This window comes from Bos grunniens, chromosome X (genome assembly GCF_055505025.1).
Source record: "Bos grunniens cultivar Pamir isolate PY7600 chromosome X, Bosgru_T2T1.0, whole genome shotgun sequence".
Classification (NCBI taxonomy): Eukaryota; Metazoa; Chordata; class Mammalia; order Artiodactyla; family Bovidae; genus Bos; species Bos grunniens.
Genome location: NC_141194.1, coordinates 98,099,910 through 98,124,967, shown reverse-complemented (window position 1 = coordinate 98,124,967; position 25,058 = coordinate 98,099,910). Strand labels below are relative to the sequence as shown.

Below are 25,058 nucleotides of genomic sequence, written 5' to 3'. Positions count from 1 at the left end.
ACAGAAGGAAGAAAAAAGAAAAGGAGAAAGGAAGATGAAGAAGAAGGGAGGGAGGGAGAAAGGAAGGAAGGAAGGAAGGAAGGCAAGTAGAATCTTCAAGCAAGAAGATTGAATGTGCATTAAGAAGAGAGCGACTTATCCTTGTTTATGGGAGTCGGAGGCACTAATTTTTGAGGTTTCTCTTTTCATCAAAGTTATTTATTCTCAGTTTCTTCATAACTCCTTTTTTTTTTTTTTTACTTTTATGGTGGTTCAATGGGTAAAGAATCTGCCTGCGATGCAGGAGATGCAGGAGACATGAGCTCAGTCTTTAGATCGAGAGGATCCCCTGGAGAGGGGCATGGAAACCCTCTCCAACATTCTTGCCTGGACAATCTCATGGACAGAAGAGTTTGGTGCCTTACACTCCATAGGGTCCCAATGAGTCAGACATGACTGAAGTGACTGAGCACAATAGTTGATTTACAACGTTGCGCCAATCTTTGCTGTAGAGCAAAGTGACTCAGTTATACACATTTATATATACTTTTAAAAATATTCTTTTCTATTATGGTTTATCACAGGATATTCAGTATAGTTCCCTGTGCTATACAGTAGGACTTTGTTGTCTATCCATTCTATATATAGTAGCTTTCATCTGTTAACCCCAAACTCCCAATCCTTCCCTTTGCCACCACCCCACTTGGCAACCACAAGTCTGTTCTCTATATCTGTGAGTCTGTTTCTGTTTTGTAGATAGGTTCATTTGTGGCATATTTTAGATTCCATATATAAGTAATATATGGTATTTGTCTTTCTCTTTCTGACTGACTTAGTATGATAATCTCTATTTACATCCATGTTGCTGCAAATGGCATTATTTCATTGTTTTTTATGGCTGAGGATTATTCTTGAGTGTGTATGTGTGTTGTACTGCACTACTGTACTTTTCAAGGTACAGGACTGTAAGATTAATTTCTTTTTGTATTTGTTTTTTATTTATTATTTGTGTGAAAAGTTTTATAAACTTATTACAATACAGTACTATATAGCTGACTGTGCTAGTTGAGTACCTAGGCTTACTCTGTTGGACTTATGAACAAAGAGAACTTACAAATATGCTCTCAGAATAGAATTTGTTCATGTGTAGATAATCACTCTATCTCTAGTTTCCAAACCAGGAAGTTGTGCTAGCACTAACTTTAAAGTGACCTCAATACAATACAACCTCAGTTGGTTTCAATATGGGGCCTGCTGAATGCAGTTCCTTACTCATCCCAACTCCTTCCCTCTTTAGTTAAATCTTTTGTGTTATACCTGCGTCTGTGTCTGCATCTCTATCTTGATGATGGGGAAAGTAGAAAAGAAGCATCAAAAATGTCATCCTTTAGGTCATGTGTAAAGCACTTTTTCACTCAATCTGCCCTCCATTCCCATGAATAATTACAAGTTACTCATAGAAAGTTACTGTCATCAGTCTTAGAGAGATCAATGTGAGCAAAACCAACAATTCCATTCTCTCCAAGTTAATGTCTTCAGTCAGAGTTTTTTTACATTAATATTAAAAATAAAGCAGATAAGACAAAATCAGTCTACTTAGAAGCTTCAACAGCAATCTAGTCTCTTTGAAATATCAAACAGCAACTCCCTTTCTCTATTTCAAAAGATTAATATAGCATTTGAAATTATCTTTTCATTCTACTTTTATTATAATGCTCCAATTTTAAGTTACTATAGTAACCACTTTGGATTTAAGTAAAAGCTTCATTATTGTCACTTTAATTGTTTGATTTTCTTTTCTATTCTATCTACATTGGAGTTAAAAAAATGGAAAATAGATTTATCTTTTACTATTCCCTGAATATTATGGAGTGCAAAGACAATTCAGACAATGATTCTGTATGACTATTACTGGAACTATCTGTTTATATACTAATCAATGATGTCTGTTTAGAAACATCAGATTTTATACTAATGCAGACCATTGTTCCATATAATTAAACAAAGGAATTCTGATAACTAATATTCAACACTCCACTAAAAAGTATACAACATGCAACTACTTCTGTGATATTTAATTATTAAAAACATTTATTTATTACTTATATTGAGGAATGTAAAGATAGTGGTCATGATATTTACATCATAACACAATTTGTGCATTCAGAGAGAGGACCCCATAATTAATTAGTCAGACTTAGTAATAATATTTATCAAAGTTACCAGTTAATATAATTTATGTTGTCCATGTCTCTTTTTAAAAAATTTCCTATGTGTCTGATTATCTTCAACTGTTTTACCAGTTATCACCCTTAAAAAACTGTTTGTGTCATAAGGCAGTTCTATTTTCAGTTTTTTAAGGAATCTCCACACTGTTCTCCATAGTGGCTGTACTAGTTTGCATTCCCACCAACAGTGTAAGAGGGTTCCCTTTTCTCCACACCCTTTCCAGCATTTATTGCTTGTAGACTTTTGGATAGCAGCCATTCTGACTGGCGTGAAATGGTACCTCATTGTGGTTTTGATTTGCATTTCTCTGATAATGAGTGATGTTGAGCATCTTTTCATGTGTTAGTTAGCCATTTGTATGTCTTCTTTGGAGAAATGTCTATTTAGTTCTTTGGCCCATTTTTTGGTTGGGTCATTTATTTTTCTGGAATTGAGCTGCAGGAGTTGTTTGTATATTTTTGAGATTAGTTGTTTGTCAGTTGCTTCATTTGCTATTATTTTCTCCCATTCTGAAGGCTGTCTTTTCACCTTGCTTATAGTTTCCTTTGTTGTGCAGAAGCTTTTAATTTTAATTAGGTCCCATTTGTTTATGACCCAGCAATCCAACTCCTGGGCATACACACTGAGGAAACCAGAATTGAAAGAGACACGTGTACCCCAATGTTCATCGCAGCACTGTTTATCATAGCCAGGACATGGAAGCAACCTAGATGTCCATCAGCAGATGAATGGATAAGAAAGCTGTGGTACATATACACAATGGAGTATTACTCAGCCATTAAAAAGAATACATTTGAATCAGTTCTAATGAGGTGGATGAAACTGGAGCCTATTATACAGAGTGAAGTAAGCCAGAAGGAAAAACACCAATACAGTATACTAACGCATATATATGGAATTTAGAAACACGGTAACAATAACCCGGTGTACGAGACAGCAAAATAGACACTGATGTATAGAACAGTCTTATGGACTCTGTGGGAGAGGGAGAGGGTGGGAAGATTTGGGAGAATGGCATTGAAACATGTAAAATATCGTGTAAGAAACGAGTTGCCAGTCCAGGTTTGATGCACGATACTGGATGCTTGGGGCTAGTGCACTGGGACGACCCAGAGGGATGGTATGGGGAGGGAGGAGGGAGGAGGGTTCAGGATGGGGAACACATGTATACCTGTGGCGGATTCATTTTGATATTTGGCAAAACTAATACAATTATGTAAAGTTTAAAAATAAAATAAAATAAAAAAAAAAAGAAACTGGAGCCTATTATACAGAGTGAAATAAGCCAGAAATAAAAACACCAATACAGTATACTACTGCTAAGTCGCTTCAGTCATGTCCGACCCTGTGCGACCCCATAAAGGGAAGCCCTATACTAACGCATATATATGGAATTTAGAAAGATGGTAATGATAACCCTGTATGTGAGACAGCAAAAAAGACAAAGGTGTATAGAACAGTCTTTTGGACTCTGTGGGAGAGGAAGAGGGTGGGATGACTTGGGAGAATGGCATTGAAACATGTATAATATCATATAAGAAACGAATCACCAGTCCAGGTCTGATACAGGATACAGGATGCTTGGGGCTGGTACACTGGGATAACCCAGAGGGATGGTATGGGGAGGGAGGTGGGAGGGGGGTTCAGGTTTCGGAACACATGTACACCCATGGTGGATTCATGTTGATGTATGGCAAAACCAATACAACATTGTAAAGTAATTAGCTTCCAATTAAAATAAATATATTAAAAAAAAACTGTTTGTGGACTTTGGGTCCAATGTCTTAGCAAGGCAGCAGTGGCAGCAGCGCTCTCTAAGCTTCACTATGAGACTCAAGGATGACAAGAAGAATAAAGATGCCAGAAAGCTAGCTAAGAAAGACAAAGGCCCAGGGAACAAACTTGGCAAGGCCAAAAAGAAGAGGTGGTCCAAAGGCAAATTTTGGGATAAGCTCAATAACCTCAATTTGTTTGACAGAGCAACGTATGACAGACTCTATAAGGAAGTTCCCAACCGCAAGCTTAAAACTGCAGCTGTGGTCTCTGAGAAACAAGATCTGTAGTTCCTTGGCCAGGGCAGCCCTTCCGGAGCTTCTTAGTAAAGGACTTTTAAAACTGGTTTCAAAGCACAGAGCTCAAACTAACTTATACCAGAAACACCAAGAGTGGAGATGCCTCAACTGCTGGTGAAGATCTATAAACAGGTCCCACCAACTATACATTTTGAAAAATAAAACTTTATTAAATCAAGAACAATTGTTTGTGGAGATTCTCCAAGACTTGTAATAAGTGTACTTTCCTTCTTTTGGCTGTGCTTTGGGGGCTTTACAAGTTGGGGATCACATCAAGCCAAATTCTTTGACTATCTATGCTATATATTCCTAGAGTACAAATCTGCCATATATTCCTAGGGTACAGATCTTCTCAGGAGTATTTTATCCCCCTTCCTTTCCCTTCTTCTGCTCTGTTTAGGTTGGAGGATCAGGAGGTGACCAATTAGTTCTGATTTATCTTAATCTTGATAGTGTGTACCCCTTGGGGATCCAGCTTAATGTAGGTAAATGTGTCATGTAGAAGTCTCTACATTGAATGTGCTCTGTGCCTTGAATTCTATCACCCTTATCCCTCCAATGTCTTCAAGGCAAAAGCAACTTTGGCACTCAAATAATCTGCTAGCCTCTTTGGCCAGTGTTAGTCTTTCAGTCGTGTCCAACTCTTTTGTGATCCCATGGGCTATAACCCACCAGGCTCCTCTGTCCATAGAATTCTCCAGGCAAGAACATTGGAGTGGATTGCCATTTCCTTCTCCAGGGGGTTTTCCAGACCCAGGGATCAAACCTACATCTCTTACATCTCATGTATTGTAGGCGAATTCTTTACCATCTGAGCCTCCAAGGAACCCCATGCTTCCCCTCAGAATGGGCCTGCTAGGATTGCATTATCTTTTCAACTCCTCAGTGGTTTTTTTTTTAGGGTAAGTTTCCTATGCAAATTTATTTATTTTTGGCCACACCAAGTGGTTTGCAGGATCTCAGTTTCCTGACAAAGGATGGAACGATAGTCATGGCAGTTAAAACCCAGAACCCTAACCACTAGGCAACCACAGAATCCCTGAAAATCCTTAGTGCTTGTAAGGTGATTTATTCAGTTGTTTTCAGCCAAAGGATTTGATCCAAATAACCTGCTGCCTAGTTTGCCCTTATGGGAAATAGCTATTACATTTTTATTGTATGAAATTATGCATTTGTATTTAACAACTGTGATATTTCCTTTTAGGAACTTCACAGGGCAAAAAGATGAAGGCAATGTAGCCCCACAAGTTTTATTTGAGAAATTAGTAACCATATGGAACACTGCTCTGCTGTAGACTTTTGGGGGGAAAGGGTGTGAGACTTTTGATAGATTGTCCCATTAACATTATGAAACAGAAGAGCCCATCTTGCTGATGACACTTGTTTTTTTCCTCAAGGGGTAACTTCAATTGGTTAGCCAATAAATTTTATCCTTGCCTTGAAAAAATAACTACCAAAGGAAAATCACTACTATCTGGTTTCCCAACCACCTCCACCTAATCTTGAGCTGCCCTGTGGTGGCCAAAGTCCAGCCTCATGCAGGCACCCGGCTGAATCAGACTGTAGAGACAGAATTTAGTCAGGAGCCTTGTCTCAGGTGCCTTGCTGCCTTTGAACTCCAACGTGTGTCTGTGACAATGAAGACAGAGTCCAAACTCTGGCACAAATAAGTGGATAAGCTTGGGCCAAGTTTGTGACTTCACAATTCTTTAACAACAGCTCCATTCATGCCTCCATGCTTAACTAGCCAGAACAATGGATTTGATTCCTGAAAGAACAAATCAATGACACTGGACACCACAGCTTTGAGGGCAGGATTATGATGAAAGTAGTATTTTATATCTTACAAAGTAACAGTAAATTTACATTTACTAAAGACACAGTTTAGGTATTAACATACTTTCTTACAGTGGAGAGGGAAATGGCAACCCACTCTAGCATACTTGCCTGGGAAATTCCATGGACAAAGGAGCCTGGTGGGCTACAGTCCATGGGGTCACAAGAGTTGGTCACGACTGAGCAACTGAGCACGCATGCACATACTTCCTTATATATACTTAAATATATATATATATATATATACACTTAAAGCTTGTCTAAATTACCCAATGTTAACCAAAAGGAAGCATAGAAATGCATTGCAAATATGAAAAAACACTAAACTTAAATCACAAGAATGTGCTATTCTTCTCTTAGCATATTAACATTGAGGTCATCTGAAATTCACTGACTATTAACTTTTTGTTTTTGCATGTACATAAATAGCACATTTTACCTAAGACACTGGACTTTTTATGAAAATAACTAGTCCATTAAAATTAGTTCAGTGCCTTTACAAATGAATAAGCTGAAATACAAAGCAAGATCTATTTATCCAAAAACAAACTGAACCAGGATTTTAATTTATTAGTGAAACAAAATTGTTAATCTTCTACTAAAAATTATTTGTAAAATATCCCACGGTTTATAAAATACTTACACACCCAACATCTTATTTAATCCTTTCAACAGCCCTATGAGATAAACATTACCACCATTTTACAGATTAAAAAACAAACTCAAGACTCATTCAGAATATTGTTGTTATTTAGTCACTAAGTCATGTCTAACCCTTTTGCAACCCCATGGACTATAGCCTACCAGCTTCCTCTGTCCATGAGATTTCCCAGGCAAGAATACTGGAGTGGGTTGCCATTTCCTTCTCCAGGGGATCTTCCCAACCCGGAGATCAAACCTGCGTCTCCTGTATTGGCAGGCAGATTCTTTACCACTGAGCCACCAGGGAAGCCCCATTTAGAATATACATCTTCCTAAGTTCACAGACAGAGAAAGCAATGGCAACCCACTCCAGTACTCTTGCCTGGAAAATCCCATGGACAGAGGGGCCTGGTGGGCTGCAGTCCATGGGGTCGCTAGGAGTTGAACACAACTGAGCGACTTCACTTTCACTTTTCACTTTTCATTTTCATGCATTGGAGAAGGAAATGGCAACCCACTCCAGTGTTCTTGCCTGGAGAATCCCAGGGACAGGGGAGCCTGGTGGGCTGCCGTCTATGGGGTCACACAGAGTCGGACATGACTGAAGCAACTTAGCAGCAGTAGCAGCAAATTCATAGAATAAATCAGAGGCAAATCAGTCTTAAATTCAGTCATCTGACTTACAGTCCAGTGCTTTTTACACTAAGTTTATAATTTACATTGTTCTCATCATTGCAGAAATCACTACTAGCATCATCATAGGAAAAAAAGCAACCCTTACAACTCTATGCCATGTGTGCAGATAATCCATGAAAAAATACAAGTTTCATGAACTTTCAGTTCAAGTTTGTCAATCAAAAGATTCTATATTTATATGTGTACTCAGTAGTGTCCAACTCTTTGGTACTCGCTGGACTGTAGCCTGCCAACTTTTCTGAACATGGGATATCCCAGGCAAGAATACCAGAGTGAGTTGTCATTTCCTTCTCCAGAGGATCTTCCTGACCCCAAAGTCAAACACCCTGTCTATTGTATCTCTGGCATTGGCAAGTGGATTCTTTACCACTGTACCACTTGGGAAGCCCTACAGACAGAGGAATTCCTCCATGATGAATTCATAGCAATGCCTAGAAAATACTCTCCAAGTCTAAATGAACAACACTTCAACTATCTAATAAGGGAATTTTACCTTCTAACAAAAAGAGTTTTTCCCTCCATACAAGTGAAGTTAAATTCTGGCTTAAAGCCAGATAGTTAAATTATTTTTGTCATCCTTAAACCTAGAAGTTGCTCTTCTTAACTAAATTCACAGAAACACTCTACATATTTTAAGAATTTTCATTTAGTGTTACATCAACTTTCACCTTTACTTTATGGCTGAAACTTTGAATGAGTGCCAATAAATCATGACTGAGATGAACAAGATCCTCAGAAGTAGAATAATCAAGACATATGCATTTGAGAGATCTGGAAGTATAAATGAATGTTACCTGCTCCTTTAATTTTGCTTGCATTAAATTTACATTTATTCTGCTTAAAATTATTAAGACTTGGATCTGATATACTTCCTAAGTCATTAGTGCTTAAGATATCATACCATTTTTGAGGAAATATTTAAACATTATATGAATATTGATCAATAAACTACACGTTTGTAGGAACTTCTCAATACAGTTAATAATTCTGTTAAATCCCAGTGTTTTTATTTCTTTCTACAGACTATAACATTCCAATGACATTTATATCTATCTCAATACATTCATTAACAATTCATTTCATATTTGTAAATTAAAAGTTAACTTTACAGTACATATTTCAAGTTTGTAGGCCAAAAGGATTATTTTTCTCTAATTGACATTGAAACAAATGATTAGCATGCTACTTGTCCAACTCTTTTATATTCATTAATTATTCAGGATTAATTCTGTGAAAATCCAGAGCATGCTCATGATGATGAGATTTTAAGATATACAATTGTTCCAGGAGATAAGAAATGTTCATGAATTTATCATGTATTGAAATACACTATAAAGCTCTTGACTGCTAGAAATGTCTTCTACATTTTTAAAAATATAATTACTAAATGTTGGTGGAGAATGCACATTAACATTTGCCCATTAACACTCAATTACAATTTTCTGAACTATTAAGATTTATTAACCTTGTGCAAAGTTATATACAAGCTATTCAAATGCTTTTTATTAGTGAAGTACTTTATATATACATTTGGGCTTCCCTGGTGCCTCAGATGGTATAGAATCTGCCTGCAATGTGGGAGACCCAGGTTCAATCCCTGGGTGCGGAAGATCCCCTTGAGAAGAGAATGACAACCCATTCGATTATTCTTGCCTGGAGAATTTCATGGACAGATGAGCCTGGCAGGCTATGGTCCATGGGATTGCAAGAGTTGGACACAACTGAGAGACTTTCCCTTATATTATTTCACATGCATTGTCTCATCTGATCCTCTTAACAATCCTGGCAATATGGGGAGCAGTTAGTAACCCCATTGTAAAGGAAGAGAAGACATGCTAGAAGCCCAGGAGAGGAAGTGTCAATTCTATGTCAGGTACAGTAGTAGATACCTATGATGTAATGAACAAGCTGCATAATCAGAATGTTTTTGATCTGGCAGAGAAGACAATTAAACAAGCATTAAGAATAAGTTGTGATGCTAATTGAGGAATCAAAGATGCTACAGATGCTCAGAAAATGCAATGTAACTTCATCTTAGAGCAGTCAGGAAAGTGTCCTTGAAAGAAGACAGATTTGACAGACACAAAATCAGAAACTTCCTTGCATGATATGTTCAGTGGTTTGTATCTTACTGTGAAGGCTGTAGGAGCAGTGGGAGAAAATTAGAGGAGATACTGGAAACACGGGTCTGAGATATAAAAAACATTTTTGAAAATTATACTAGCATTCATTAGCCCCTTAAAGGTGGGGCAGGAATTGTGGTGAATCTATTTCTGCAATCTATATTTTATTACATCCTTACATCAACCCTGGGAGTTAGTTACTAATGGTATTGATATTATTACTAGTAGCAGTAGTAATGGTAGTGTTTGACCAAAATGTCTAAATAGTTGATGATTACTTAAATACTGTGTAACAGGTATACAGCAAACATAGTAATATCCCATCTCATATAAAATAAAAGAGAAAATGTCATGCAAATGGTCCATCCTCAAAAAAGTAATGAGAGTAATTGTTATGGATTGCTTTGTGTCTCCCCCAAATTCGGTATTAAAGCACTAACTCCCACTGTGATTGCATTTGGAGATAGGGCCTTTAAGAAGCTCCTAAGTGTGAGGCCCTAATGCAATCTGACTGGCATCCTTAGAAGAAAAGGAAGAGACACCTGGGTTATGGATGCACCAAAAAAAAGGCCATTTGAGGACACAGCAAGAAGATGGCCAACCACAAGCCAAGGAGAGAGGTCTCAGGAAAAATCAAACATGCTGACATCTTAATCTTGGACTTCTAACCTCTAGAACTGTGAAAAGTAACTTTCTGTTGTTTAACACACCCAGTCTGTGAGATTTTGTTATGGAAGCCTGTTGTGCTGTACCCCACAGTCCTGCACCTACCCAGCTGTGCAAAGAAAGAACTCAGAGCCAGTGACAGAGACATTGATGATTTGTTGAACTGGGTATCATAAAGCCAGAGGCAAAAGTCCTGGAGCAACACCCCACATCCCACCACATATGGGTATACAGCCAAGGGCAGGCAGGACACAGCAGCAATCTTTGCTCTACAGCGACCAGGAGGAGGAGGCTATAAGTTAGAGAGAGCATGATGTCAGAAGAGCTCCTTCATTGCGAAGGCAGCCAAGGCAAGGACTGCTCTTTTCCTATTGATGGCCGAATTAACTGGGCCTTTCTGGTCCCAGAGCTAGAATAATCATTAACTGAGGGTCAGGCCAATCACACAGACAATTACTGATGAAACTTTCAGCATAGAAAAAGGAGGCAATCATGCACAGAAAGTTGAGGCAGGGCCAGGTAGGGAAAGGGTTGCACAGAGAGCAAGAGAGCATCCATTTTATGGGCCTTGACCATACCTTGCAAGAGCAGAATAACACAGTTACATTATTTATTTTCAAGTCATCATATTGACCAGCCCACTTTCAGCCAAAAGAAAAAATAATTGCTTTGGATAACATTTTGCTTATTTGTTTGCTTTAGCTTTTGTATTTTCTAGTGAGAGGAGGGTGGATTCTCTGCCCTAAGCTTCAGCAGAGTGTGAGCCCCACTGGTACAGGTGTGGAAGCAAAGGAAACTAAGCCTATGTCCAAGGCACTCACACCTAATACATATATGTAAATTCCTTAGAAGATTTCTTACACATTCTAAGTGTAGTACATATATTGTTTGTTTAGTTGCTAAGTTGTGTCCGGCTTTTTGTGACCACATGGACTGTAGCCTGCCAGGCTACTCTATCCATGGGATTTCCCAGGGAAGAATACTGGAGGGGTTGCCATTCCTTTCTCCAAGGGATCTTCCCGACTCAGGAATCAAACCCATGTCTTCTGCATTGGCAGGCAGATTCTTTACCACTGAATCACCAAGGAAGCCCAAAGGGGAGGTGGTATATATATATATATATATATATTTTTTTTTTATTTTTTATTTTTACAATATGGTATATATATTTTAAATGTCATTATATATGAGAGTATGGGGGTCATCATTTGTTTTACAAAGATGGTATTATAACATAGAGATCCTTTTGGAAGGAGGATCATGTTTTCCTGATAGGTGAGACATAACAATGTATTTCATTAAGTCTTTAAATGCACTTGATTGAGAGATGTATTATTACTTTGTGCACCACTAAGAAAGAAAAGCTGGGCTTCCCAGGTGGATCAGATGGTAAAGGATTTGCCAACAGTGTGGGAGACGTGGGTTCGATCCCTGTGTCAAGAAGATCCCCTGGAGATGGAAATGGCAACCCACTCCAGGATTCTTGCCTGGAGAATCCCATGGACAAAGGAGCCTGGCAGGCTATGGTCCATAGGGTTGCAAAGAGTCAGACACAACTGAGCAACTTTCACTTTTTGCAAAGAAAGAAAAAGTGTTACCAGTTAAATATGACACAATGTTTTCTTCTCATTTAGTCTTCATTCTTATTGAAAGATTTATTTGAGACATATTTACACATAGAATTTTACGATATATTATTCTTATGCATATGTTTAAAAAACTATAAAAGAACTAAATTAGTTACAGTATTCTTTAAAAAAAAAAAAACTTTCTCAGGAGTCCAACTAATCTGCACACTCTCAAGTCAGAGTTTGTCATAACCCATGGATTTATACCCATTTTTTCCTGTGTCATCAAGAGCATTGGTGGTGAGTCATTTCTTTAAGAAGGGCTTCACTATCATCACTGGGATTTTATTTGAAGCCACGTACACCCATTCTGCAATTCTTGATGCTGCAGTCATCTTGATCATATCAGAAAGTGTTAATACAAAGTTTTCAAAAAACAGTCAGGGGAATTCCCTGGTGGTTCAGTGGTTAGAACTCTGTGCTTTCACTGCCAAGGGCCTGGGTGCAATCCCTGGTTGGGGAACTAAGATCCCACAAGCTGCACAGTGCAGCCAAAACCAAAAAACTGTCAGGACTCATATTCTTTTCTCCAATGATTTGCTTGAGTGAAATATTGAAGAATTGTAGTTTCCTAGCCATGCTTCTTGCCTTGATAATCCCAGGGACGGGGGAGCCTGGTGGGCTGCCATCTATGGGGTCACCCAGAGTCGGACACGACTGAAGCGACTTAGCAGCAGCAACCATGCTTCTGGGAGCAACAGCCGTTTTCGTGCATATGCAGTGGGGGTAACTATGTGCTGTGCTGTGCTTAGTCGTTCAGTTGTGCCCGACTCTGCAACCCCATGAACTGCAGCCCTCCAAGCTCCTCTGTCTGTGAGGATTCTCCAGGCAAGAATACTGGAGTGGGTTGCCATGCCCTCCTCCAGGGTGGGTAACTATAGCTTGACTGTTACATAGCCCAAAGTGACCGTAGAATGTCATCAATTCTAAGGTACGTTCCAACTTTAGAAATGAAAAACTGACAGAAAAAAAAAATGTGTTTGAACTAATGCAATATTGTAACCCATTATTCTGATTAAAAAAATTTTCCCTGACTGCCACTGAGCTTAGTAGGAGGAAGATTTAGTCTTCTGTGATTTGATTTATTATCTCCTTCATTTTTCTACTGGAGTATTTTTTTTTTTTTGTCATTTTATAACAGTTCTTATATATATGATAGATGTAACTCTTTGTTATCATTAGTACTAGAATTTTCCCAAATCTGTAATTTACCTATTGACTTACTGGACTTTTTCTCATACCAAATAGTTTCATTTTTATATGGTCAATATGTATACTTTTTTAAATAACTTTTGCTTCTCCTGCCTTGCAAATGTAAATATAGTCACTTAATTTTGCTTCCGTGATTTTTATTTTGTTTGCTTACACATAGTATTTAACTCACCTGTTTCTCTTGTGTTTTTTTAAATGTTTTGAAATTGGAGTCTAACATTATATTCTTCCATATAGATAGCCAGTTGTCCCAGAACCATATATCAAGTATTTCATCCTTTTCCCACTGAATTTGAAATACCATCTTTGTTATAGATTATCTTCTCATATACATTGGGGTAGATTTCATTCTATGTAGTAGATTCCATTCTTCAAATTCATCTTGAATTTATTCTTAGGCAAATGGTTATCCAGTTGTTTACAGTTATATTTTGAATAATTATGCCTTTTCCACTGATTTGAAATGACATGTGTGTCTGTTCCATTCATCCTTCAACTTTGGCACTAACCACCCCATTTCAATTTTTTCCCCTCTATACTATATTTTTATATCTAGTAGACAAGTCATCTCTTCCCATTCTTTTATCCTTCCTTATCAGAATTTAACTGAATATCTTCTCGTGTTTATTCTTTCATATGAACTCGAAGATGCTCTGGTCATGTAACATCTCTCTTCCCACACACATAGATACTAAATAAATAATTAATACTGTGAAGTGGTTTTGATTAAGAGTGTGTTGCATGAATAGAGGGATCTCTCCATTAAAATACACTTTCCATAATATGTTCCTCCATTTACTAAAGTGTTCTTTCACGTCTTTAGTTGAGCTTTGTAGCTGTCTTAATTTGGTGGTGCACATGTTTTTGCAAACTTTATTATTTTTTGTTAATATAGTGATTTTTTTCATTTTATTATCAAATGAATTAGCATTAAAATATTAAAACATTTTGGTTTTAGTATATTAATGTCATAGTTTTGTACTTCATTTTCTGGGAGTTACAGATAGAGAATTGCACCACTTATGAATAATAAATTTTTGTATTTTTTATTTATATTTGATTTGTCTATTCATATTTTAGAAACTCATGGACAAACATATCCATATTATGTTAAATAATAGAGATGGTGAACAATCCCATTTGTTTTTTAACAGGAATGCTTTTGGTATTTCCTCATTAAGTATGATGCTAGTTTTAACTTGCATTAGTTTTTTTATCATGTGAAGAAATTCTCTATTTATATTTTACCAGGGGTTTTCTTTAGGAATGTCTGTTGGGTTCTTCCCCTCAAAAGATATTTAAGCATCTGTTGAAATATCTTTCTCCATTGATTTATTTTGAACTAATATTAGTTTCTTAATATTGAGCCATCTGTGTTAATGGTATAACATTTACTTAATCAGCAAATATTAATCTTTGAATACACCACTAGATTCAATTTGCTTTGTCATTTAAGATTTGTACACCAATATTTACAATTGGTGTTGAACAGCTGTCAAAATTTGTGCTGTCAAATTTTGGTAACAGGTTTATACTAGCTTTGTAAAATAATTTGTAAAAGCTTTCTTTCTTTCTCTACGATCTCTCACTTGGAAGTTTTTAAATAATGTAAAATGAAATCGTCTTGACAGGTGGCTTTTACAAGATGTTTTCTTTGATAAGTCTCAATTATAATCATTTTCTACCTCTGCTTGGGTTGATTTTAATAATTAATATTGCCCCAAATATTCATGCATTATGCTGAGGTTTTCAGATTTTTTTATACTTTTTTAAAAGTGAATTTCTATCTCTAATTATACCATTTATTTATTTCCTCAGTCAGTTTATCAGTTCAGTAGCTCATTCGTGTTTAACTTTTTGTGATCCCATGGACTGGAGCAAGCCAGGCTTCCGTGTCCATCACCAACTCCCGGACGTGCTCAGACACATGTGCATAGAGTCGGTGATGCCATCCAACCATTGCATCCTCTGTCATCCCCTTTTCCTCCTGCCTTCAATCTTTCCGAGCATCAGGGTCTTTTCAATTGAGTCGGTTCTTCACATCAGGTGGTCAAAGTATTGGAGTTTCAGCTTCAACATCAGTTCTTCCAAAGAACACCCAGGACTGATCTCCTTTACGATGGACTGGTTGGATCTCCTTGCAGTCCAAGGAACTCTCAACACCACAGTTTAACAGCATCCATTTTTCGGCGCTCAGCTTTCTTTATGTTCCAACTCTCTCATCCATACATGACGACTGGAAAAACCGTAGCTTTGACTAGATGGACCTTTGTTGGCAAAGTAATGTCTCTGCTTTTTAATACACTGTCTAGGTTGGTCATAGCTTTTCTTCCAAGGAGCAAGTGTATTTTCATCATCTGCAGTGATTTTGAATCACAAGAAAATAAAGTCTGTCGCTGTTTCCATTGTTTCCCCATCTATTTGCCAAGAAGTGATGGGACCAGATGCCATGATCTTAGTTTTTTGAATGTTGAGTTTTAAGCTAGCTTTTTCACTTTCCTCTTTCACTTTCATCAAGAGGTTCTTTAGTTCCTCTTCACTTTTTGTCATAAGGGTGGGATCATCTGCATACCTGAGACTTACAATATTTCTCCCAGCAATCTTGATTCTAGCTTGTGCTACATCCAGCCTGTCATTTCCCATGATGTACTCTGCATATAAGTTAAATAAGCAGGGTGACAATATACAGCCTTGTACTCCTTTCCCTATTTGGAACCAGTCTGTTGTTCCAAGTCCATTTCTAACTGTTGCTTCTTGACATGCATACAGATTTCTCAGGAGGTAGGTCAGGTGGTCTGGTATTCCCATCTCCTTCAGAATTTTCCACAGTTTGTGGTGATTCACACAGTCAAAGGCTTTGGCATAGTCAATAAAGTAAAAGTAGATGTTTTTCTGGAACTCTCTTGCTTTTTTGATGTTCCAACGGATGTTGGCAATTTGATCTCTGGTTCCTCTGCCTTTTCTAAATCCAGCTTGAACATCTGGAAGTTCACGGTTCATGTACTGTTGAAGCCTAGCTTGGAGAATTTTGACCATTTCTTTGCTAGCGTGTGAGATGAGTGCAACTGTGTGGTAGTTTGAACATTCTTTGGCATTGCCTTTCTTTGGGATTGGAATGAAAACGGACCTTTTCCAGTCCTGTGGCCACTGCTGAGTTCTCCAAATTTGTTGGCATATTGAGTGCAGCACTTTTACACCATCATCTTTCAGGATTTGAAATAGCTTAACTGGAGTTCCATCACCTCCACTAGCTTTGTTTGTAGTGATGCTTCCTAAGGCCCACTTGACTTTGTATCCAATAAGTCTGGCTCTAGGTGAGTGATCACACCATCGTGATTATCTGGGTCATGAAGATCTTTTTTGTATAGTTCTTCTGTGTATTCTTGCCACCTCTTCTTAATGTCTTTTGCTTCTGTTAGGTCCATATTATTTTAGTCCTTTTTGTGCCCATCTTTGCATGAAATATTCCCTTGGCATCTCTAATTTTCTTAAAGAAAATTACTCTATCCCATTCTATTGTTTTCCCCTATTTCTTTGCATTGATCTCTGAGGAAGGCTTTCTTATCTCTGCTTGCTATTCTTTGGAACTCTGCATTCAGATGTTTATATCTTTCCTTTTCTCCTTTGCTTTTTGCTTCTCTTCTTTTTACAGCTATTTGTAAGGCCTCCTCAGACAGCCATTTTGCTTTTTTGTATTTCTTTTCCATGGGGATGGTCTTGATCCCTGTCTCCTGTACAATATCACGAACCTCCGTCCATAGTTCATTAGGCACTCTATCTATCCTTTGCCTTTAGCTTCTCTTCTTTTCTCAGCTTTTTGTATTTACTTCCTACTATTGCATATTTAGGAGAAGGCAATGGCACCCCACTCCAGTACTCTTGCCTGGAAAATCCCATGGATGGAGGAGCCTGGTGGGCTGCAGTCCATGGGGTTGCTAAGAGTCAGACACAACTGAGCGACTTCACTTTGACTTTTCACTTTCATACATTGGAGAAGGAAATGGCAACCCACTCCAGTGTTCCTGCCTGGAGAATCCCAGGGATGGGGGAGCCTGATGGGCTACTGTCTATGCGGTCGCACAGAGTCAGACACGACTGAAACGACTTAGCAGCAGCAGCAGCATTGCATATTTATGCTTCCTTTTTTTTTTCTGTTTGGCCTTGCTAAAAGTTTGTCCATCTAATTCCTATCTTTGAAGAAAATATCTCTGTAATTGTTCATCAAAAAAACTGTATAATAGAGGAAAACAATAGAATGGGAAATACTAGAGATCTCTTCAAGAAAATTAGAGATACCAAGGGAACATTTAATTCAAAGATAGGCTCAATAAAGGACAGAAATGGTATGGACCTAACAGAAACAGAAGATATTAAGAAGAGGTAGCAAGAATACACAGAAGAACTGTACAAAAAAGATCTTCATGACCCAGATAATCACGATGGTGTGATCACTGACCTAGAGCCAGACATCCTGGAATGTGAAGTCAAGTGGGCCTTAGAAAGCATCAATATGAACAAAGCTAGTGGAGGTGATGGAATTCCAGTCGAGCTATTTCAAATCCTAAAAGATGATGCTGTGAAAGTGCTGCACTCAATATGCCAGCACATTTGGAAAACTCAGCAGTGGCCATAGGACTGGAAAATGTCCATTTTCATTCCAATCCCAAAGAAAGGCAATGCCAAGGAATGCTAAAACTACCGCACAATTGCACTCATCTCACATGCCGGTACCCTTGCCTGGAAAATCCTGTAGACGGAGGAGCCTGGTAGGCTGCAGTCCATGGGGTCATGAAGAGTCAGACACGACTGAGTGACTTCAATTTCACTTTTCACTTTCATGCATTGGAGAAGGAAATGGCAACCCACTCCAGTGTTCTTGCCTGGAGAATCCCAGGGATGGGGGAGCCTGGTGTCTGCCGTCTATGTGGTCACACAGAGTCGGACACGACTGAAGTGACTTAGCAGCAGCAGCAGCACATGCTAGTAAAGTAATACTTTAAATTCTCCAAGCCAGGCTTTCAGCAATACGTGAACCACGAACTTTCAGATGTTCAAGCTGGTTTTAGAAAAGGCAGAGGAACCAGAGATCAAATTGCCAACATCCTCTGGGTCATCAAAAAAGCAAGAGAGTTTCAGAAAAACATCTATTTCTGCTTTATTGACTATGCCAAAGGCTTTGACTGTGTAGATCACAATAAACTGTGGAAAATTCTGAAAGAGATGGGTATACAAGACCACCTGACTTGCCTCTTGAGAAACCTGTATGCAGGTCAGGAAGCAACAGTTAGAACTGGACATGGAACAACAGACTGGTTCCAAATATGAAAAGGAGTACGTCAAGGCTGTATATTGTCACCCTGCTTATTTAACTTATATGCAGAGTACATCATGAGAAATGCTGGGCTGGATGAAGCACAAGCTGGAATCAAGATTGCTGGGAGAAATATCACTAACCTCAAATATGCAGATGACACCACCCTTGTGGCAGAAAGTGAAGAAGAACTAAAGAGCCTCTTGATGAAATTGAAAGAGAAGAGTGAAAAAGTTGGCTCAAAGCTCAACATTCAGAAAACTAAGATCATGGCATCTGGTCCCATCATTTCATTGCAAATAGATGGGGAAACAGTGGAAACAATGGCTGACTTTATTTTTGGGGGCTCCAATATCACTGCAGATGGTGATTGCAGCCATGAAATTAAAAGACACTTACTCCTTGGAAGGAAAGTTATGACCAACCTAAATAGCATATTGAAAAGCAGAGACTTTACTTTGCCAACAAAGGTCCATCTAGTCAAGGCTATGGTTTTACCAGTAGTCATGTATGGATGTAAGAGTTGGACTGTGAAGAAAGCTGCACGCTGAAGAATTGATGCTTTTGAACTGTGGTGTTGGAGAAGACTCTTGAGAGTCCCTTGGACTGCAAGGAGAGCCAACCAGTCCATCCTAAAGGAAATCAGTCCTGAATATTCACTGGAAGGACTGATGCTGAAGCTGAAACTCTTTTATTTTGGCCACCTGATGCAAATAATTGACTCTGGAAAAGACCCTTATGCTAGGAAAGATTGAAGGCTGGAGGAGAAGGAGGTGTCAGAGGATGAGATGGTTGGATGGCACCACCAACTTGATGGACTTGAGTCTGAGCAAGCTTCGAGAGTTGACAAAGGACAGGGAAGTCTGGCGTGCTGCAGTCCATGGGGTAACAAAAAGTCGGACACGACTGAGTGACTGAACTAAACTGAACTGAAAAAAGACAGATTATCTTAAATAAGGACAAAAATTAGTCTGAATAGCTTTTTTTTAAAAGCAATATTATGTACTAGGAAACAAAAGATAATATTTTCAATGTCTTAAGAGTAAAGTGTTAGTCCGCCTTAAGCTACCATTCAAGGATGTTACCAAAGGAGGCAAGAAAAAGAGGAATGAGGGAAATAAGAGAGGGAGGGAAGGAGGGAGAAGCAAAGAAAGAAAGAAAATAGAATCCAGAAGGAAAGCACTGGATAGAAAAACACAAAGCTGAACAAAGAAGTTGTCAGTAAAACAAATTAATTTTTTTATTATAAAAATGAAATATCAGCTCTCTTTAAGCTTCAGGAAAAAAGTTTAATACAACAGTAGCAAAAATGCACATTAAAGTAAGTCCTTATTGTCATCAAATGGAAGAGAAAACCTAAACAATCTATGAGAAAAATATATATAAAAATTTAAGGTCCAACTTACATTTCTACAAATGTGGAACCTGAAAATTCCCCAACCACAAAACAGCTAGAAATGCTGGAATAATAAGGTATAATTGACATCCTTTTAAAAGCATAGCTGCACTTTTATGAAAGGAAAGGAAATCACCAGTGGCAAAAAATGAAGAGGAAGCTGACAGTCAGAGAAATAAGTTTCTGAGCTGATATTGCAGGAGTGTTGAGGAAAGTTTCTGGTCACAAAAATTTAGGATTTTAAAGTCCAAGCAAGGATAGGACATCAGGCTTAGAGAATATGCAAAGTGTGGAGTTGAAACTGAAAAATTCCTCACAAAAAAATGGGTCTCCAATGGCTACAATTTGATTAAAAGGAAGAAGCAGAAAAATGTAAACAACTGGTACAAGGAGAAAACAAAGACAATTGTCTGTATTGTCTTGCTTGATTTGTGGGAAGATGGATAGGCAGGGAATCACCTCTGAGAATTCCTAACCACAGCCCTGCTTTTAAACAATGAGTTTGTGGTATGAATTTACATTACCAGCTTGATCTAATCTAAAGGATCTAGCTCATATGATTATAATGGTTGCCAAGTCAAAAGTCTCCAGAGTGGGCAGGTAGGCTGGATATTCAGTGAAGAGCTAATACTGCAGTTTAAGTCCAAAGGTAAATAGCTAAAGATTCAGAAAAGAGCCAGTATTACAGTTGAAGTTTAATTATCATCTGCTGCAGAAAGGTCCATATAGTCAAAGATATGGTCTTTCTAGTAGTCATGTACATATGTGAGAGTTGTTGAACCATAAAGAAGGCTGAGAGCTGAAGAATTGATGTTTTTGAAATGTGGTGCTGGAGAAGAGTCTTGAAAGTCAATTGTTACCATCTTTCTAAATTCCATATATTTGCATTAGTATGCTGTATTGGTGTTTTTCTTTCTGGCTTACTTCACTCTGTATAATAGGTTCCAGTTTCATCCACCTCATTAGAACTGATTCAAATGTATTCTTTTGAGTAATACTCCATTGTGTATATGTACCACAGCTTTCTTATCCATTCATCTGTTGATGGACATCTAGGTTGCTTCCATGTCCTGGCTATTATAAACAGTGCTGCGATGAACATTGGAAAGATGGTAACAATAACCCTGTATACGAGACAGCAAAAGAGACACTGATGTATAGAACAGCCTTTGGACTCTGAGGGAGAGGGAGAGGGTGGTATGATTTGGGAGAATGGCATTGAAATACATATAATATCATATAGGGAATGAGTCGCCAGTCCAGGTTCGATGCACGATACTGGATGCTTGGGGCTGGTGCACTGGGACGACCCAGAGGGATGGTGTGGGGAGGGAGGAGGGAGGAGGGTTCAGGATGGGGAACACATGTATACCTGTGGTGGATTCATTTCGATATTTGGCAAAACCAATACAATATTGTGAAGTTTAAAAATAAAATAAAATTTAAAAAAAAAAAGAAAGAAAGTCAATTGGACAGCAAGGAGATCAAACCTAAAGGAAATCAACTCTGAATATTCATCAGAAGAACTGAGGCTGAAACTGAAGCTCCAATACTTTGGTGACCTGATGCAAAGAGCCAGCTCATTAGAAAAGGCCCTGATGCTGGGAAAGATTGAAGACAGTAGGAGAATGGGATGACAGAGAATGAGATGATTGGATGGCATCACTGACTTGATGGATATAAGTTTGAGGAAACTCCAGGAGGTGGTGAAGGACAGGGAAGCCTGGCATGCTGCAGTCCATGGGGTCACAAGAATCCAACATGACTGATGGACTAAACAACAGCAGGGGAGATGAGTGTGTCTTCTATTCAGGCCTTCAACTGATTGGATAAGGCCCACCCATATTATAGAGGGTAATCTGTTTTACCCTTAAATCTGTTGATTTAAACGTTAATCTTACCCCCAAAACACTCTCACAGAAACATGCAAAATGTTTGACCACATATTTGTGCACTGTGGCCCAGCCAAAATGACACATAAAATTAACCATTACAGTTAGCTGACTCAACAGTCATCTACAGCTTTATTTTCCCTTGCCTCTTACCCACAAATACTAGAGATGGTGGAGAAAGTACATGCTTGCTTTTCCAATCTCTGGAAATGGCTATATGACCCAGATCTGGTCACTGAGACTTAACTAGAAGTTGACTATTGCAAAGGGAGTAGTTTCTTTTGTACGTAACAAAAATACCCTAAAATTGATTGTGATGGTTCCAGAATTCTGTAACACTTCATATAGGTGAGTTGTATGATAATCTGAATTATATCTCAATAAAGCTGTCACCAAAAAATATTTGTTTCTTCACATCATTTTCTACTTAATTCTTCCAGATCAGATCAGACCAGATCAGTCACTCAGTCATGTCCGACTCTTTGCAACCCCATGAATCGCAGCATGCAAGGCCTCCCTGTCCATCACCAACTCCCGGAGTTCACTCAGACTCACGTCCATCGAGTCAGTGATGCCATCCAGCCATCTCATCCTCTGTCGTCCCCTTCTCCTCTTGCCCCCAATCCCTCCCAGCACAGAGAAGGCAGTGGCACCCCACTCCAGCACTCTTGCCTGGAAAATCCCATGGACGGAGGAGCCTGGTGGGCCGCAGTCCATGGGGTTGCTAAGAGTCAGACAAGACTCAGCGACTTCACTTTAACTTTTCACTTTCATGAATTGGAGAAGGAAATGGCAACCCACTCCAGTGTTCTTGCCTGGAGAATCCCAGGGACAGGGGAACCTGGTGGGCTGCCATCTATGGGGTCGCATAGAGTCGGACACAACTGAAGCGACTTAGCAGCAGCAGCAAAGTATAGAAATCTCTCCTCCCTGAAAGAAAGTAAGAAAAAAGAATAGAGGAAAAGTCACCTCTGCCAACTCTTCAGGCCCTTAAGAGAGCAGAAATTGGAACCAGACTATTTTCAGCTTTCTATGTGATAGTGACTAACCCAACCATACAATAGGTCAAAATTGATTGCTTTGTATTTGTTTATACTTTACTGCCTTGTTCCTAACTAAAATAATCTCTGACACCCTTACTAATATTTTTGGCAAGTAACTTGCTCTTGGGACAAAGAAAATCCTCTTTATTAAAAAAAAAAAAAAAGGCAGGGGAGGGGGTTCAGTGGGCAAGAGGAAAGAAAGCCATTTGACTAAGCCTTTCTTTGTGACAAATTAAGTACAATGAGGTTCCTTCAACCCTTATGCAGTTTCCTTCAATCCTTATACAGGTTCCAAAGACAAACATGTACAAAGCAATTTTAAAAACATAACAGAAGACTTCAGAGAAATTCCTCAGACTGGCTACTTTGGACTATGCTTCAAGAGTTACTAAAAGTGGGAGGAGGAGCCAAGATGGTGGAGGAGTAGGACGGGGAGAACACTTTCTCCCCCACAAATTCATCAAAAGAGCATTTAAACGTTGAGTAAATCCCACAAAACAACTTCTGAATGCCGGCAGAGGACATCAGGCACCCAAAAAAGCAACCCAACTCTTCGAAAGGAGAGAGAAGAAATACAGCTCCACCCACCAGAACACCCACACAAGCTTCCCTAACCAGGAAACCTTGACAAGCCACCTGTACAAACCCACACACAGCGAGGAAACGCCACAATAAAGAGAACTCCACAAACTGCCAGAATACAGAAAGGACACCCCAAACTCAGCAATTTAAACAAGATGAAGAGACAGAGGAATACCCAGCAGATAAAGGAACAGGATAAATGCCCACCAAACCAAACAAAAGAGGAAGAGATAGGGAATCTACCTGATAAAGAATTCTGAATAATGATAGTGAAATTGATCCAAAATCTTGAAATTAAAATGGAATCATAGATAAATAGCCTGGAGACAAGGATTGAGAAGATGCAAGAAAGGTTTAACAAGGACCTAGAAGAAATAAAAAACAGTCAATATATAATGAATAATGCAATAAATGAAATTAAAAACACTCTGGAGGCAACAAATAGTAGAATAACAGAGGCAGAAGATAGGATTAGTGAATTAGAAGATAGAATGGTAGAAATAAATGAATCAGAGAGGATAAAAGAAAAATGAATTAAAAGAAATGAGGACAATCTCAGAGACTTCCAGGACAATATTAAACGCTACAACATTCGAATCATAGGGGTTCCAGAAGAAGAAGACAAAAAGAAAGACCATGGGAAAATACTTGAGGAGATAATAGTTGAAAACTTCCCTAAAATGGGGAAGGAAATAATCACCCAAGTTCAAGAAACCCGGAGAGTCCCAAACAGGATAAACCCAAGGAGAAACACCCCAAGACACATATTAATCAAATTAACAAAGATCAAACACAAAGAACAAATATTAAAAGCAACAAGGGAAAAACAACAAATAACACACAAGGGAATCCCATAAGGATAACAGCTGATCTTTCAATAGAAACTCTTCAAGCCAGGAGGGAATGGCAAGACATACTTAAAATGATGAAAGAAAATAACCTACAGCCCAAATTATTGTACCCAGCAAGGATCTCATTCAAGTATGAAGGAGAAATCAAAAGCTTTTCAGACAAGCAAAAGCTGAGAGAATTCTGCACCACCAAACCAGCTCTCCAACAAATACTAAAGGATATTCTCTAGACAGGAAACACAAAAACGGTGTATAAACTCGAACCCCAAACAATAAAGTAAATGGCAACGGGATCATACTTATCAGTAATTACCTTAAACGTAAATGGGTTGAATGCCCCAACCACAAGACAAAGACTGGCTGAATGGATACAAAAACAAGACCCCTACATATGTTGTCTACAAGAGACCCACCTCAAAACAGGGGACACATACAGACTGAAAGTGAAGGGCTGGAAAAAGATTTTCCATGCAAATAGGGACCAAAAGAAAGCAGGAGTAGCAATACTCATCTCAGATAAAATAGACTTTAAAACAAAGGTTGTGAAAAGAGACAAAGAAGGTCACTACATAATGATCAAAGGATCAATCCAAGAAGAAGATATAACAATTATAAATATATGTGCACCCAACACGGGAGCACTGTAGTATGTAAGACAAATGCTAACAAGTATGAAAGGAGAAATTAACAATAACACAATAATAGTGGGAGACTTTAATACCCCACTCACACCTGTGGATAGATCAACTAAACAGAAAATTAACAAGGAAACACAAACTTTAAATGATACAATAGACCAGTTAGACCTAATTGATATCTATAGGACATTTCACCCCAAAACAATGGATTTCACCTTTTTCTCAAGCGCACATGGAACCTTCTCCAGGATAGATCACATCC

General features: G+C 38.5%; 1 pseudogene; it reads left to right on the top strand.

Moving 5' to 3' along the window:
* Positions 1 to 4,034: 4,034 nt before the first annotated feature.
* Positions 4,035 to 4,408, top strand: LOC147340954 (small ribosomal subunit protein eS25 pseudogene; annotated as a pseudogene).
* Positions 4,409 to 25,058: the final 20,650 nt, after the last annotated feature.